The 14,255-nt window shown below is 50.6% G+C and overlaps 4 non-coding genes across 4 annotated transcripts; all 4 read right to left on the reverse strand.

Moving 5' to 3' along the window:
- Positions 1 to 1,904: 1,904 nt before the first annotated feature.
- Positions 1,905 to 2,045, reverse strand: LOC138496596 (U4 spliceosomal RNA). The gene has a single exon (XR_011278093.1). It is a non-coding gene; the product is annotated as a U4 spliceosomal RNA (small nuclear RNA).
- Positions 2,046 to 5,552: 3,507 nt separating this feature from the next.
- On the reverse strand, positions 5,553 to 5,693 carry LOC138496597 (U4 spliceosomal RNA). Its single transcript, XR_011278094.1, has one exon. It is a non-coding gene; the product is annotated as a U4 spliceosomal RNA (small nuclear RNA).
- A 3,507-nt stretch (positions 5,694 to 9,200) lies between these two features.
- Positions 9,201 to 9,341, reverse strand: LOC138496598 (U4 spliceosomal RNA). Its single transcript, XR_011278095.1, has one exon. It is a non-coding gene; the product is annotated as a U4 spliceosomal RNA (small nuclear RNA).
- Positions 9,342 to 12,830: 3,489 nt separating this feature from the next.
- On the reverse strand, positions 12,831 to 12,971 carry LOC138496740 (U4 spliceosomal RNA). Its single transcript, XR_011278224.1, has one exon. It is a non-coding gene; the product is annotated as a U4 spliceosomal RNA (small nuclear RNA).
- Between the last annotated feature and the right edge of the window lie 1,284 nt (positions 12,972 to 14,255).

The raw sequence follows: 14,255 nt of genomic DNA on the forward strand, positions 1-14,255 counted from the left end.
ACAGGAAGATGGGTGCGGCTTAGTAGTACATGTTGTCACCCCTTACCTTTCCTGTTGCAAAGCACTCTGGTCATGACCTAACGCATGACAGAAGATTGGTGGTGGGGACCCAGGATTGGGTCTTTAAGGTAGGCTTAGCATGCTCCAATCACTGGGGCCCATTTGGCTTTAAAAGAGGGCTGAGCCCCTCACTAAGCAGATCATCCGACGACTTCAAAAGGAGTACGAAGAAGGACTCATTCGGACCCTCGGTGATGGTACAGTCTGCCTCACGGCTTCCGCCAGTGAAGGAAGTCCAGGATTTCCAAGAGGGAAGCAAAATACCTCCCAAAACATCTCCCAGGGAACAGAGTGAGATACCCGACTCAGAGGATCCATCAAGCAGCACCAGAACCGGTACCCAGCCAGCACACAGCGTGCCCTGCTAGGTTAAGCCAGCAAGCTTCCTAGGTGGGAAGTGCCAGAGAGTCTCTGAACAAAGGACAAGGCCGTTGCCGGCAAACACTCTTCTCAGCTTTGGGTCGGCCGCCTTAAACGTCGACCCAAGCATTGAGAAGAAGCTCGGAGGAGTGCCACAACAAGCATCAACCAGCGTCCATCTTTTAAGGACTTTTTCGAAGCAGTCGAGCTCTCAAACTGCGACCGGCTGCACCACTGTGGCTGTTCTCACGCTGCAGTCACTAAAGCCGTCTGAGAACCATCGACCAGCGTTCCAGATCCACCAACCAGCACACAGACAACGATTCTTCACCCCGAGCCGCCGGGTAGGGCAGCCTGCAGCCGTCCGCCCAGCCTCGCTTACCAAACTGCCTGCCAACTGATATCCGCATCTGTCGTCCCTCTTGAACTCTGTCGCCGGAGCTACAAAGCATGCTGGAAGCCACTCGATGCTGTCGAGTACCAAGATCATCTCAAACACCAGTTACATTGTGGTTCTGTCCCCCTGGTCCTTCTCCGAAGGCCCTTAGTGACATTTACGACCTCTTGCTCCCTTGCTGCTGCAACCAAATAACCTTGAACAGTTCAGACTGGTTGCTTTACCGACTGCACTCCTGTCAGTATCCAGAGTGCATCCCTCTCCTTTGTGAAACTGTCTGTCCCCTGTTTTCCTTTATAGGGTGGGTTGTATTTTGTAGTGTGTTAGAACTGTCTGTTGTATTAATACTAAAGTAGATATTTGTATACAACCTTGACTGGACAGTCCCTTTTATCAGTGGGTCACAATTGTTTTTTCGCTCTGTTGCAACTAACCAGCCTGACGTTCCGTCCACTGTTCGGACCCCTTCCGGTGTACTAGAGGTGTGGGACTGATTGATGGTCTAGAAAGCGATATTCCTCCCTGGACCACTAGTGCCCCGGAAGTTGATTCGTCACACCAAGAGAGGTCGGGTTGTTGACTCCACGTGAATATGGGTCTATAGAATGCATGGGGACAGAAATGCCCTTTTGCCTCTCTTGGGAAGACTGAGATGGTGAGCGAAGGCCAAAGGTAAAGCGACCCCTCTGCTGCGGTTGGCTTCAGTGGCAGCCAGACCTCCCTGAGTAACCATCCAACAATCTGATGACTTTCGCAAGAGCAGATGTGGCAAAGAGGATCGAAGGCAGACAGGTCACTGTCTGCTAGGTTCTGAAAGCTCATGGTTTTCATGTCGTGAGATCAGGAAGGCAGCGAGACAACTGAGGCGCTTAATGCACCTGCTGCATGGTCACGGTTCCATAGACTTCGCTGCGCCGCTTGGAGTTTACGAATGCGCTAGCTTCTGGAAGTAAACCCCTTTGTTGAGGGTAGGCCACGAGAGAACAAAGAATAGAAGGGATGGGTTCCGAAAAACACACCCCTCTTGCTAGGTCTTCTCCAGTGGAGTAAAAGCGTCATTGTCTCCTTTTCAAACAAATCGGTTCAGCCTCCGTAGAGACTGTCAAAAATTACCAATTCCAGCTATATTTCAAGCTGTCATGGCGGGGTATTGGGTAAAGTTTTCAATAAGCAATAATCGCGCCTCGGTTAAACCTCATGAGCTACGATACTGCCACTGCGCAAAGCTAAAGCACCTGACCCAGAGGCCCGTGCGCCCGGGAATGGATTCCCATTTAACTTGCACTGATCCCAGCAAGCTCCATCCTGAGCATCCTTTGTCAAACTCATAAAACCGCCTGGATTCCAGTGCCGAGATTTGTTGAGGTGAACACCTGTATCATCTTGCGCTCACCAAACTGACAGCAAATATAGTAGCAAGGTATGCATAGGATTCTGGGAGTAAACATGCAAATGAGCAGGCTGCTACCTGTGCGCTCTTTCCCTTAGCATGATCGGTGGCCTGTTGGCAAGTGACCCCGCCCTCCTGAGAGATTATTGGGCAGGCCGCTGCTAAGGCAACATGGGAGAGGCTTGAGAATGCAAAGAGCCATTGGAGGATTGCACAGGAGCGAGGACAGCATCGAGAAATGGGCTCCTTTGGGGACAGGTGAAGTGATGCTCCACCAGGACGACCAGCTGTTTCTGCAGTGCAGCCAGGACATTGACAAGAAGTGAATCAATTTGTCTCTGAGCGTTCCAACTGTTGACCAAACCATTACAATTTCGATACATTTCCATGCCATCACATACCTACCTGTTTGTGATAATTGCACTTGTCCTTGAAAATAGACCCGATTTTGCAGGGGACTCTGGGAAAAGTGAAAAGGTCCTATGTAATTCACGTCTTGTACCCTGTCTCATAGGGCGGACCCTGCAATTCTACTTCCACTCCACTGCCAAAAATGAAGCGGCCTTGCCCTGTTCAGGCTTTTTGCTGTAGCCCCTGGGCCTTTGCAGAGCCATCTGCTTAGTGTGGCTCTGCCACTGAGGTCAGAAGAGAACATTTAGCCTGAGAAACGGCTGTCTGTGTGTGCAGCTTGGAGAAGACATTGTTGCCATGGGAAAGACATGCCTGTTTGCTGTGCAAATGAAGTGCAGACACAGACAGAAGAGACCACTTGACTGGTAGGAATTGAAGAACCTGACCAAGAGTGAGGAATTAGACCATCCGCACGGGGAGTGTGCGCTCCGCCTGGGCTGGTTTGATACTTTTAAAAAAGAAATGGAATGTTGGTAGGTAAACCTCCTGGAAATGTGTGGGGCTATTCCGCACACATTTCCCAATGGACACTGCACAACAAACACATAGTCAAGTGCACTCTGGGGGACACAGTCTACCGGTGCGGTCCTCCTGTCACATTTAGCTGCAATGTGACAGCCATGGGTACATCAAAGCATCTCTGAAGGGGGAAGGCAACGCCTTCCTCCGGCCCTGGTCAGCCTACTTAAAATAGCAAAGGCTCCATCGATATGCCCTGCCTATTGTTAGGTTCTCTCTGATGGCAGCGCATACTGATGAGAGTTAAGTGAAGCAGGCCTGCGAAGAGGCCTGTTCACAGAACTAACACAGGGCAGGAAACCCCAACACCTTTTTCATATGCAATGTGTCAGCTTGAAGCTAGCTCCCACCCCTCTGTATGAAGGCCATTGAATGTCATGTGTGGAACAACTGTTTACAGTAGGCAACCGCTGCAGGGCCACCCCCTTTCAGAGGGAAGATATATGTGATTTGATGCAGACAGTCTGTTCTCGAGCTCAATTAACCAGAGAGCCACTTTGATCCACAGGAAACAGGAAGATGGGTGCGGCTTAGTAGTACATGTTGTCACCCCTTATCTTTCCTGTTGCAAAGCACTCTGGTCATGACCTTACGCATGACAGAAGATTGGTGGTGGGGACCCAGGATTGGGTCTTTAAGGTAGGCTTAGCATGCTCCAATCACTGGGGCCCATTTGGCTTTAAAAGAGGGCTGAGCCCCTCACTAAGCAGATCATCCGACGACTTCAAAAGGAGTACAAAGAAGGACTCATTCGGACCCTCGGTGATGGTACAGTCTGCCTCACGGCTTCCGCCAGTGAAGGAAGTCCAGGATTTCCAAGAGGGAAGCAAAATACCTCCCAAATCATCTCCCAGGGAACAGAGGGAGATACCCGACTCAGAGGATCCATCAAGCAGCACCAGAACCGGTACCCAGCCAGCACACAGCGTGCCCTGCTAGGTTAAGCCAGCAAGCTTCCTAGGTGGGAAGTGCCAGAGAGTCTCTGAACAAAGGACAAGGCCGTTGCCGGCAAACACTCTTCTCAGCTTTGGGTCGGCCGCCTTAAACGTCGACCCAAGCATTGAGAAGAAGCTCGGAGGAGTGCCACAACAAGCATCAACCAGCGTCCATCTTTTAAGGACTTTTTCGAAGCAGTCGAGCTCTCAAACTGCGACCGGCTGCACCACTGTGGCTGTTCTCACGCTGCAGTCACTAAAGCCGTCTGAGAACCATCGACCAGCGTTCCAGATCCACCAACCAGCACACAGACAACGATTCTTCACCCCGAGCCGCCGGGTAGGGCAGCCTGCAGCCGTCCGCCCAGCCTCGCTTACCAAACTGCCTGCCAACTGATATCCGCATCTGTCGTCCCTCTTGAACTCTGTCGCCGGAGCTACAAAGCATGCTGGAAGCCACTCGATGCTGTCGAGTACCAAGATCATCTCAAACACCAGTTACATTGTGGTTCTGTCCCCCTGGTCCTTCTCCGAAGGCCCTTAGTGACATTTACGACCTCTTGCTCCCTTGCTGCTGCAACCAAATAACCTTGAACAGTTCAGACTGGTTGCTTTACCGACTGCACTCCTGTCAGTATCCAGAGTGCATCCCTCTCCTTTGTGAAACTGTCTGTCCCCTGTTTTCCTTTATAGGGTGGGTTGTATTTTGTAGTGTGTTAGAACTGTCTGTTGTATTAATACTAAAGTAGATATTTGTATACAACCTTGACTGGACAGTCCCTTTTATCAGTGGGTCACAATTGTTTTTTCGCTCTGTTGCAACTAACCAGCCTGACGTTCCGTCCACTGTTCGGACCCCTTCCGGTGTACTAGAGGTGTGGGACTGATTGATGGTCTAGAAAGCGATATTCCTCCCTGGACCACTAGTGCCCCGGAAGTTGATTCGTCACACCAAGAGAGGTCGGGTTGTTGACTCCACGTGAATATGGGTCTATAGAATGCATGGGGACAGAAATGCCCTTTTGCCTCTCTTGGGAAGACTGAGATGGTGAGCGAAGGCCAAAGGTAAAGCGACCCCTCTGCTGCGGTTGGCTTCAGTGGCAGCCAGACCTCCCTGAGTAACCATCCAACAATCTGATGACTTTCGCAAGAGCAGATGTGGCAAAGAGGATCGAAGGCAGACAGGTCACTGTCTGCTAGGTTCTGAAAGCTCATGGTTTTCATGTCGTGAGATCAGGAAGGCAGCGAGACAACTGAGGCGCTTAATGCACCTGCTGCATGGTCACGGTTCCATAGACTTCGCTGCGCCGCTTGGAGTTTACGAATGCGCTAGCTTCTGGAAGTAAACCCCTTTGTTGAGGGTAGGCCACGAGAGAACAAAGAATAGAAGGGATGGGTTCCGAAAAACACACCCCTCTTGCTAGGTCTTCTCCAGTGGAGTAAAAGCGTCATTGTCTCCTTTTCAAACAAATCGGTTCAGCCTCCGTAGAGACTGTCAAAAATTACCAATTCCAGCTATATTTCAAGCTGTCATGGCGGGGTATTGGGTAAAGTTTTCAATAAGCAATAATCGCGCCTCGGTTAAACCTCATGAGCTACGATACTGCCACTGCGCAAAGCTAAAGCACCTGACCCAGAGGCCCGTGCGCCCGGGAATGGATTCCCATTTAACTTGCACTGATCCCAGCAAGCTCCATCCTGAGCATCCTTTGTCAAACTCATAAAACCGCCTGGATTCCAGTGCCGAGATTTGTTGAGGTGAACACCTGTATCATCTTGCGCTCACCAAACTGACAGCAAATATAGTAGCAAGGTATGCATAGGATTCTGGGAGTAAACATGCAAATGAGCAGGCTGCTACCTGTGCGCTCTTTCCCTTAGCATGATCGGTGGCCTGTTGGCAAGTGACCCCGCCCTCCTGAGAGATTATTGGGCAGGCCGCTGCTAAGGCAACATGGGAGAGGCTTGAGAATGCAAAGAGCCATTGGAGGATTGCACAGGAGCGAGGACAGCATCGAGAAATGGGCTCCTTTGGGGACAGGTGAAGTGATGCTCCACCAGGACGACCAGCTGTTTCTGCAGTGCAGCCAGGACATTGACAAGAAGTGAATCAATTTGTCTCTGAGCGTTCCAACTGTTGACCAAACCATTACAATTTCGATACATTTCCATGCCATCACATACCTACCTGTTTGTGATAATTGCACTTGTCCTTGAAAATAGACCCGATTTTGCAGGGGACTCTGGGAAAAGTGAAAAGGTCCTATGTAATTCACGTCTTGTACCCTGTCTCATAGGGCGGACCCTGCAATTCTACTTCCACTCCACTGCCAAAAATGAAGCGGCCTTGCCCTGTTCAGGCTTTTTGCTGTAGCCCCTGGGCCTTTGCAGAGCCATCTGCTTAGTGTGGCTCTGCCACTGAGGTCAGAAGAGAACATTTAGCCTGAGAAACGGCTGTCTGTGTGTGCAGCTTGGAGAAGACATTGTTGCCATGGGAAAGACATGCCTGTTTGCTGTGCAAATGAAGTGCAGACACAGACAGAAGAGACCACTTGACTGGTAGGAATTGAAGAACCTGACCAAGAGTGAGGAATTAGACCATCCGCACGGGGAGTGTGCGCTCCGCCTGGGCTGGTTTGATACTTTTAAAAAAGAAATGGAATGTTGGTAGGTAAACCTCCTGGAAATGTGTGGGGCTATTCCGCACACATTTCCCAATGGACACTGCACAACAAACACATAGTCAAGTGCACTCTGGGGGACACAGTCTACCGGTGCGGTCCTCCTGTCACATTTAGCTGCAATGTGACAGCCATGGGTACATCAAAGCATCTCTGAAGGGGGAAGGCAACGCCTTCCTCCGGCCCTGGTCAGCCTACTTAAAATAGCAAAGGCTCCATCGATATGCCCTGCCTATTGTTAGGTTCTCTCTGATGGCAGCGCATACTGATGAGAGTTAAGTGAAGCAGGCCTGCGAAGAGGCCTGTTCACAGAACTAACACAGGGCAGGAAACCCCAACACCTTTTTCATATGCAATGTGTCAGCTTGAAGCTAGCTCCCACCCCTCTGTATGAAGGCCATTGAATGTCATGTGTGGAACAACTGTTTACAGTAGGCAACCGCTGCAGGGCCACCCCCTTTCAGAGGGAAGATATATGTGATTTGATGCAGACAGTCTGTTCTCGAGCTCAATTAACCAGAGAGCCACTTTGATCCACAGGAAACAGGAAGATGGGTGCGGCTTAGTAGTACATGTTGTCACCCCTTACCTTTCCTGTTGCAAAGCACTCTGGTCATGACCTTACGCATGACAGAAGATTGGTGGTGGGGACCCAGGATTGGGTCTTTAAGGTAGGCTTAGCATGCTCCAATCACTGGGGCCCATTTGGCTTTAAAAGAGGGCTGAGCCCCTCACTAAGCAGATCATCCGACGACTTCAAAAGGAGTACAAAGAAGGACTCATTCGGACCCTCGGTGATGGTACAGTCTGCCTCACGGCTTCCGCCAGTGAAGGAAGTCCAGGATTTCCAAGAGGGAAGCAAAATACCTCCCAAATCATCTCCCAGGGAACAGAGGGAGATACCCGACTCAGAGGATCCATCAAGCAGCACCAGAACCGGTACCCAGCCAGCACACAGCGTGCCCTGCTAGGTTAAGCCAGCAAGCTTCCTAGGTGGGAAGTGCCAGAGAGTCTCTGAACAAAGGACAAGGCCGTTGCCGGCAAACACTCTTCTCAGCATTGGGTCGGCCGCCTTAAACGTCGACCCAAGCATTGAGAAGAAGCTCCGAGGAGTGCCACAACAAGCATCAACCAGCGTCCATCTTTTAAGGACTTTTTCGAAGCAGTCGAGCTCTCAAACTGCGACCGGCTGCACCACTGTGGCTGTTCTCACGCTGCAGTCACTAAAGCCGTCTGAGAACCCTCGACCAGCGTTCCAGATCCACCAACCAGCACACAGACAACGATTCTTCACCCCGAGCCGCCGGGTAGGGCAGCCTGCAGCCGTCCGCCCAGCCTCGCTTACCAAACTGCCTGCCAACTGATATCCGCATCTGTCGTCCCTCTTGAACTCTGTCGCCGGAGCTACAAAGCATGCTGGAAGCCACTCGATGCTGTCGAGTACCAAGATCATCTCAAACACCAGTTACATTGTGGTTCTGTCCCTCTGGTCCTTCTCCGAAGGCCCTTAGTGACATTTACGACCTCTTGCTCCCTTGCTGCTGCAATCAAATAACCTTGAACAGTTCAGACTGATTGCTTTACCGACTGCACTCCTGTCAGTATCCAGAGTGCATCCCTCTCCTTTGTGAAACTGTCTGTCCCCTGTTTTCCTTTATAGGGTGGGTTGTATTTTGTAGTGTGTTAGAACTGTCTGTTGTATTAATACTAAAGTAGATATTTGTATACAACCTTGACTGGACAGTCCCTTTTATCAGTGGGTCACAATTGTTTTTTCGCTCTGTTGCAACTAACCAGCCTGACGTTCCGTCCACTGTTCGGACCCCTTCCGGTGTACTAGAGGTGTGGGACTGATTGATGGTCTAGAAAGCGATATTCCTCCCTGGACCACTAGTGCCCCGGAAGTTGATTCGTCACACCAAGAGAGGTCGGGTTGTTGACTCCACGTGAATATGTGTCTATAGAATGCATGGGGACAGAAATGCCCTTTTGCCTCTCTTGGGAAGACTGAGATGGTGAGCGAAGGCCAAAGGTAAAGCGACCCCTCTGCTGCGGTTGGCTTCAGTGGCAGCCAGACCTCCCTGAGTAACCATCCAACAATCTGATGACTTTCGCAAGAGCAGATGTGGCAAAGAGGATCGAAGGCAGACAGGTCACTGTCTGCTAGGTTCTGAAAGCTCATGGTTTTCATGTCGTGAGATCAGGAAGGCAGCGAGACAACTGAGGCGCTTAATGCACCTGCTGCATGGTCACGGTTCCATAGACTTCGCTGCGCCGCTTGGAGTTTACGAATGCGCTAGCTTCTGGAAGTAAACCCCTTTGTTGAGGGTAGGCCACGAGAGAACAAAGAATAGAAGGGATGGGTTCCGAAAAACACACCCCTCTTGCTAGGTCTTCTCCAGTGGAGTAAAAGCGTCATTGTCTCCTTTTCAAACAAATCGGTTCAGCCTCCGTAGAGACTGTCAAAAATTACCAATTCCAGCTATATTTCAAGCTGTCATGGCGGGGTATTGGGTAAAGTTTTCAATAAGCAATAATCGCGCCTCGGTTAAACCTCATGAGCTACGATACTGCCACTGCGCAAAGCTAAAGCACCTGACCCAGAGGCCCGTGCGCCCCGGGAATGGATTCCCATTTAACTTGCACTGATCCCAGCAAGCTCCATCCTGAGCATCCTTTGTCAAACTCATAAAACCGCCTGGATTCCAGTGCCGAGATTTGTTGAGGTGAACACCTGTATCATCTTGCGCTCACCAAACTGACAGCAAATATAGTAGCAAGGTATGCATAGGATTCTGGGAGTAAACATGCAAATGAGCAGGCTGCTACCTGTGCGCTCTTTCCCTTAGCATGATCGGTGGCCTGTTGGCAAGTGACCCCGCCCTCCTGAGAGATTATTGGGCAGGCCGCTGCCAAGGCAACATGGGAGAGGCTTGAGAATGCAAAGAGCCATTGGAGGATTGCACAGGAGCGAGGACAGCATCGAGAAATGGGCTCCTTTGGGGACAGGTGAAGTGATGCTCCACCAGGACGACCAGCTGTTTCTGCAGTGCAGCCAGGACATTGACAAGAAGTGAATCAATTTGTCTCTGAGCGTTCCAACTGTTGACCAAACCATTACAATTTCGATACATTTCCATGCCATCACATACCTACCTGTTTGTGATAATTGCACTTGTCCTTGAAAATAGACCCGATTTTGCAGGGGACTCTGGGAAAAGTGAAAAGGTCCTATGTAATTCACGTCTTGTACCCTGTCTCATAGGGCGGACCCTGCAATTCTACTTCCACTCCACTGCCAAAAATGAAGCGGCCTTGCCCTGTTCAGGCTTTTTGCTGTAGCCCCTGGGCCTTTGCAGAGCCATCTGCTTAGTGTGGCTCTGCCACTGAGGTCAGAAGAGAACATTTAGCCTGAGAAACGGCTGTCTGTGTGTGCAGCTTGGAGAAGACACTGTTGCCATGGGAAAGACATGCCTGTTTGCTGTGCAAATGAAGTGCAGACACAGACAGAAGAGACCACTTGACTGGTAGGAATTGAAGAACCTGACCAAGAGTGAGGAATTAGACCATCCGCACGGGGAGTGTGCGCTCCGCCTGGGCTGGTTTGATACTTTTAAAAAAGAAATGGAATGTTGGTAGGTAAACCTCCTGGAAATGTGTGGGGCTATTCCGCACACATTTCCCAATGGACACTGCACAACAAACACATAGTCAAGTGCACTCTGGGGGACACAGTCTACCGGTGCGGTCCTCCTGTCACATTTAGCTGCAATGTGACAGCCATGGGTACATCAAAGCATCTCTGAAGGGGGAAGGCAACGCCTTCCTCCGGCCCTGGTCAGCCTACTTAAAATAGCAAAGGCTCCATCGATATGCCCTGCCTATTGTTAGGTTCTCTCTGATGGCAGCGCATACTGATGAGAGTTAAGTGAAGCAGGCCTGCCAAGAGGCCTGTTCACAGAACTAACACAGGGCAGGAAACCCCAACACCTTTTTCATATGCAATGTGTCAGCTTGAAGCTAGCTCCCACCCCTCTGTATGAAGGCCCTTGAATGTCATGTGTGGAACAACTGTTTACAGTAGGCAACCGCTGCAGGGCCACCCCCTTTCAGAGGGAAGATATATGTGATTTGATGCAGACAGTCTGTTCTCGAGCTCAATTAACCAGAGAGCCACTTTGATCCACAGGAGACAGGAAGATGGGTGCGGCTTAGTAGTACATGTTGTCACCCCTTACCTTTCCTGTTGCAAAGCACTCTGGTCATGACCTACCTTAAAGACCCAGGATTGGGTCTTTAAGGTAGGCTTAGCATGCTCCAATCACTGGGGCCCATTTGGCTGTAAAAGAGGGCTGAGCCCCTCACTAAGCAGATCATCCGACGACTTCAAAAGGAGTACGAAGAAGGACTCATTCGGACCCTCGGTGATGGTACAGTCTGCCTCACGGCTTCCGCCAGTGAAGGAAGTCCAGGATTTCCAAGAGGGAAGCAAAATACCTCCCAAAACATCTCCCAGGGAACAGAGGGAGATACCCGACTCAGAGGATCCATCAAGCAGCACCAGAACCGGTACCCAGCCAGCACACAGCGTGCCCTGCTAGGTTAAGCCAGCAAGCTTCCTAGGTGGGAAGTGCCAGAGAGTCTCTGAACAAAGGACAAGGCCGTTGCCGGCAAACACTCTTCTCAGCTTTGGGTCGGCCGCCTTAAACGTCGACCCAAGCATTGAGAAGAAGCTCGGAGGAGTGCCACAACAAGCATCAACCAGCGTCCATCTTTTAAGGACTTTTTCGAAGCAGTCGAGCTCTCAAACTGCGACCGGCTGCACCACTGTGGCTGTTCTCACGCTGCAGTCACTAAAGCCGTCTGAGAACCCTCGACCAGCGTTCCAGATCCACCAACCAGCACACAGACAACGATTCTTCACCCCGAGCCGCCGGGTAGGGCAGCCTGCAGCCGTCCGCCCAGCCTCGCTTACCAAACTGCCTGCCAACTGATATCTGCATCTGTCGTCCCTCTTGAACTCTGTCGCCGGAGCTACAAAGCATGCTGGAAGCCACTCGATGCTGTCGAGTACCAAGATCATCTCAAACACCAGTTACATTGTGGTTCTGTCCCCCTGGTCCTTCTCCGAAGGCCCTTAGTGACATTTACGACCTCTTGCTCCCTTGCTGCTGCAACCAAATAACCTTGAACAGTTCAGACTGATTGCTTTACCGACTGCACTCCTGTCAGTATCCAGAGTGCATCCCTCTCCTTTGTGAAACTGTCTGTCCCCTGTTTTCCTTTATAGGGTGGGTTGTATTTTGTAGTGTGTTAGAACTGTCTGTTGTATTAATACTAAAGTAGATATTTGTATACAACCTTGACTGGACAGTCCCTTTTATCAGTGGGTCACAATTGTTTTTTCGCTCTGTTGCAACTAACCAGCCTGACGTTCCGTCCACTGTTCGGACCCCTTCCGGTGTACTAGAGGTGTGGGACTGATTGATGGTCTAGAAAGCGATATTCCTCCCTGGACCACTAGTGCCCCGGAAGTTGATTCGTCACACCAAGAGAGGTCGGGTTGTTGACTCCACGTGAATATGTGTCTATAGAATGCATGGGGACAGAAATGCCCTTTTGCCTCTCTTGGGAAGACTGAGATGGTGAGCGAAGGCCAAAGGTAAAGCGACCCCTCTGCTGCGGTTGGCTTCAGTGGCAGCCAGACCTCTCTGAGTAACCATCCAACAATCTGATGACTTTCGCAAGAGCAGATGTGGCAAAGAGGATTGAAGGCAGACAGGTCACTGTCTGCTAGGTTCTGAAAGCTCATGGTTTTCATGTCGTGAGATCAGGAAGGCAGCGAGACAACTGAGGCGCTTAATGCACCTGCTGCATGGTCACGGTTCCATAGACTTCGCTGCGCCGCTTGGAGTTTACGAATGCGCTAGCTTCTGGAAGTAAACCCCTTTGTTGAGGGTAGGCCACGAGAGAACAAAGAATAGAAGGGATGGGTTCCGAAAAACACACCCCTCTTGCTAGGTCTTCTCCAGTGGAGTAAAAGCGTCATTGTCTCCTTTTCAAACAAATCGGTTCAGCCTCCGTAGAGACTGTCAAAAATTACCAATTCCAGCTATATTTCAAGCTGTCATGGCGGGGTATTGGGTAAAGTTTTCAATAAGCAATAATCGCGTCTCGGTTAAACCTCATGAGCTACGATACTGCCACTGCGCAAAGCTAAAGCACCTGACCCAGAGGCCCGTGCGCCCCGGGAATGGATTCCCATTTAACTTGCACTGATCCCAGCAAGCTCCATCCTGAGCATCCTTTGTCAAACTCATAAAACCGCCTGGATTCCAGTGCCGAGATTTGTTGAGGTGAACACCTGTATCATCTTGCGCTCACCAAACTGACAGCAAATATAGTAGCAAGGTATGCATAGGATTCTGGGAGTAAACATGCAAATGAGCAGGCTGCTACCTGTGCGCTCTTTCCCTTAGCATGATCGGTGGCCTGTTGGCAAGTGACCCCGCCCTCCTGAGAGATTATTGGGCAGGCCGCTGCCAAGGCAACATGGGAGAGGCTTGAGAATGCAAAGAGCCATTGGAGGATTGCACAGGAGCGAGGACAGCATCGAGAAATGGGCTCCTTTGGGGACAGGTGAAGTGATGCTCCACCAGGACGACCAGCTGTTTCTGCAGTGCAGCCAGGACATTGACAAGAAGTGAATCAATTTGTCTCTGAGCGTTCCAACTGTTGACCAAACCATTACAATTTCGATACATTTCCATGCCATCACATACCTACCTGTTTGTGATAATTGCACTTGTCCTTGAAAATAGACCCGATTTTGCAGGGGACTCTGGGAAAAGTGAAAAGGTCCTATGTAATTCACGTCTTGTACCCTGTCTCATAGGGCGGACCCTGCAATTCTACTTCCACTCCACTGCCAAAAATGAAGCGGCCTTGCCCTGTTCAGGCTTTTTGCTGTAGCCCCTGGGCCTTTGCAGAGCCATCTGCTTAGTGTGGCTCTGCCACTGAGGTCAGAAGAGAACATTTAGCCTGAGAAACGGCTGTCTGTGTGTGCAGCTTGGAGAAGACACTGTTGCCATGGGAAAGACATGCCTGTTTGCTGCGCAAATGAAGTGCAGACACAGACAGAAGAGACCACTTGACTGGTAGGAATTGAAGAACCTGACCAAGAGTGAGGAATTAGACCATCCGCACGGGGAGTGTGCGCTCCGCCTGGGCTGGTTTGATACTTTTAAAAAAGAAATGGAATGTTGGTAGGTAAACCTCCTGGAAATGTGTGGGGCTATTCCGCACACATTTCCCAATGGACACTGCACAACAAACACATAGTCAAGTGCACTCTGGGGGACACAGTCTACCGGTGCGGTCCTCCTGTCACATTTAGCTGCAATGTGACAGCCATGGGTACATCAAAGCATCTCTGAAGGGGGAAGGCAACGCCTTCCTCCGGCCCTGGTCAGCCTACTTAAAATAGCAAAGGCTCCATCGAT

This window comes from Ambystoma mexicanum, chromosome 10 (genome assembly GCF_040938575.1).
Source record: "Ambystoma mexicanum isolate Mex_15411 chromosome 10, UKY_AmexF1_1, whole genome shotgun sequence".
Lineage (NCBI taxonomy): Eukaryota > Metazoa > Chordata > Amphibia > Caudata > Ambystomatidae > Ambystoma > Ambystoma mexicanum.